Source organism: Tenebrio molitor, unplaced genomic scaffold (assembly GCF_963966145.1).
Source record: "Tenebrio molitor unplaced genomic scaffold, icTenMoli1.1 SCAFFOLD_953, whole genome shotgun sequence".
Classification (NCBI taxonomy): Eukaryota; Metazoa; Arthropoda; class Insecta; order Coleoptera; family Tenebrionidae; genus Tenebrio; species Tenebrio molitor.
The window spans coordinates 4834-8276 of NW_027184309.1; the positions used below are offsets into that span (position 1 = coordinate 4834).

Below are 3443 nucleotides of genomic sequence, written 5' to 3' on the forward strand. Positions count from 1 at the left end.
CACAAGACTATGACTGCTACATATTATGTTATTTCAACCAAATCAGAAGTACAATAATTTTGAAAAGTAAGTGCAATGTATACTTCTAAATCTATCTAAATTTATTAATATGTAATTTTTTTCAAAACTATCGATCTTTCTTTGAAACATTTTCAATTCACAATTCACTGTTGGAAGCGCTGTACTTTTTAGTATAAATACGTATACGAAAAATTAAAATAATAGTTGAATTAACACATCGTTAAATGTTACGAGGAACATAGTTTTTTGGATTACACAGCAAAATCTTGGAATTTCAGTCCGATATTACTCCATTGAGTCTTTGGACTCACAAATAAATACCTCGAAAAGCCGACAAACATCTGTCTAGAACTTTTCTAGTAACCAGAGGGTATCGTAAACGACCCGTGTTTAGACCTCTTTCGTGAAAGTGACCGACCGCCGGCGCCGCTCGATTTCGTCATAAATCTCAGCCGTACCCCCCACGATAATTGACAAGTCTGTCATACAGCCCTACCATTTAAAACCTTTATTCTCTTCGTTTTAAAAATAGTTTCGCATGGTTTTTCTCTCTTCTCGTTTTACAATGGTCCAGTGACTAATAAATGAGTGTTGTGTTATGAGTTTGTTCGAGCTCAAAAAAACGTGGTTCGAAATTGTTTAACGTTTAACGAATGGTAAGTTATTCTAGTTTTTATGTTGGTCTTAACGTGTTAGGGGCCAAGAATACAACATTGTCTGTCCATTATAACATAGAACTGATATGTTGAATTCAGATCTCTAATTATTTAAAAACCAAAAAAATAAAGCAGCAGTCAAAGTGGCATGTACGCGTAACCTAATATATATTTTTTTTACATTAAAAGATCGCCGTCTTCCTCGTCGCACTTACGACATTTGCATATGTTATCTTTGTTAAACTCACGGAAGGAATATAATGAACCGGTCACCCGTCCAAGTGCTGACCGCTGCCCGCGTGGCTTACCTTCGGTGATCGAACGACAACCTTTACCGTTTGACGAGTTTTTATTCTGCAATTGTTTACAATTAATCGACAAAAAAAATTGTTTTCTTAATTATCTAGTACTTAAAGCTATGAATCTACATTATACGGGTCTGTGCATGTTTCCGAATACCTGCACGAAAAACAAATCGGTTCGGTGGTTGCTATGGATTTCAAAAAAAAACAAAAAGTGTTGGGGGGCAACGGCACGCGGTGTTCCCAAGCGGTCACCCATCCAAGTACTGACCGCGCCCGACGTTGCTTAACTTCGGTGATCGGACGAGAACCGGTGCTTTTCAACGTGGTATGGCCGTTGCCGTGGTGTTTAGGTGTGATCGTTGGTGTAAAATATATTGCTTTTAACATTCCGATGCACGAATATGAACATCAAAACGCGATGCGTTTCGTTTCCGTATGCACTTACCCTCTGACGACCGACGTCGGACCGAACTAACGGGAAATCCCACAACAACCACCACGTCACGCTCTAACGACAAGAGAGACTACTAGACGGACTGGCGATCTCCCGCGTCGCACATTTTTCGACCGCCGGCGGCGGTGGAAAATCCAGAATTTCACCCCACCTACCGCGCTGCTTGCTCCGACGACGACGAGATTCCCACATTTGGATCGACCGAAATATGTAAGTAATATCAGGAAGTTCCGATTTTCGAGAGGAGACCTGTGTTTCTATTTACCTATCTATAATAATTATCGTTATAATCATCATATCATTATTATTATTATTAACATTATTATTTATTACCATTATTATTATTATTATTATTATTTATCGTCCCTCGGATTCGGCGATCTTCGAAAATCCAAGTTGGACCGTTAGACATTCGAACGCGGTGTGCGTGGCTGACGAGTTGTTATTTTTGGCGTTTTTTCTTCGATCTTCACCCCGACTTCGGACGACGCAGGTCGGACACGAAATTACGAAGAGAGAAAGACGGAAGAAAGGAAGAAAACCTGAAGATCCGTCGAAGAAAATATCGGAAAACTCGTAGGTGCGGCATCGGTCGGACGATGAAGACCGTCTCCTTTCGGATGATCCTCTCGACGGACTTTCGGCCGTCCCGAAGGGTCCGGACGGCAACGGGACCCGTCGTCGACTCGTCCCGTTTCAACTTCCGCCGAAAACGATCGACCTGAACGTCGGAGAGGCGGTTCGCGGCATCCTGTTGTCGGAATTGCCTCGGTTCGAACACCAGGTCCTTTCTGTGCTTCGACCGTTTCGGAAGCGTTTGGCGACGCGAAGATGTCGTAAAATCGAGAAGGTGGCGCGGTATTCCGGGAAGAGATGGACCAATATTTCGGCGAACGAAATATGGATTCCCGGAATCGACGCGTCTACCCCGCACCGCCGACGTAAACCGTCGGTCCCGAATCGAAACCGTGACGACCCGGATTTAGGGCTGGTGGTTGGAGGGGCGTGTACCTGATTCGAAACCCACCGACGTTCCGAGACGAACTTCGCTATCTCCAGGGAAACTTCGGAAACCGAGTTCGGCCAGCTTGATCACACGGTGGCGATGGTGATCGAGGAAAGAGGACGATGCCATCACGCGGGCAACGATTCCGAGGCCTGCAATTTCTTCGACGGCGGACGCGGTGCGCGTTCAGTCTTCCGTCCGCAGTGGCGACTATTTTATAAAGACTTAGAAAATTTTTTTGTTCAATTCTCGTTCACGAGGTGCTCGAAGTGTACGTGTGTGAGCAAGTGTTTTTTCAATAATTATTATTAACTTTTAACGTTTTAACGTGAAAGATGGCCGACGTCGAAAATCAAACAGCATCATCGGTCACCACCGGTTCCGCTGCCACCCCTCAATCCCACGCGAAGAAAGAGAAAAAAGCGAAAAATCCCAGGGCGAAACCGTCCCATCCTCCGACATCCGAGATGGTAAACAACGCCATCAAGGGACTCAAGGAACGCGGAGGATCGTCTCTTCAGGCCATCAAGAAGTTCGTCGCCGCAAATTACAAAGTCGACGCCGAAAAGGTCGCCCCTTTCATCAAGAAATATCTGAAAGGCGCCGTGGCGTCGGGATCTCTGGTTCAGACGAAAGGTAAGGGCGCGTCGGGTTCGTTCAAGCTCGCCTCGTCCACCTCCGGTGGTGCCAAAGTCGCCTCCGCCTCCGACAAGAGGAAACCCGCTTCGTCCGCCGCATCCAAGACGAAAAAATCATCCGCCAAACGTACCGCCGTCGCGACGACTTCCGACAAGGCTTCCTCGAAGACAGCCAAAAAACAAGCCTCCCCCAAAGCGAAGAAGACTGCTGCCGAAAAGAAGAGCGCCGTCGCTGCCTCCGCCGCCGCAGCGAAAGCCAAGAAATCGGCCGCCTCCTCGGCAGAAAAGAAAACTAGAGCCGCCCCGAAACCCCGATCGCCTTCCAAAGCGAAGAAATCTAACAAGGCTGGTCCGACTAAAAAA

At 46.1% G+C, this 3443-nt stretch overlaps 1 non-coding gene across 1 annotated transcript; it reads right to left on the reverse strand.

The window, feature by feature from the left end:
* Positions 1-1201: 1201 nt before the first annotated feature.
* On the reverse strand, positions 1202-1321 carry LOC138141126 (5S ribosomal RNA). The gene has a single exon (XR_011163011.1). It is a non-coding gene; the product is annotated as a 5S ribosomal RNA (ribosomal RNA).
* Between the last annotated feature and the right edge of the window lie 2122 nt (positions 1322-3443).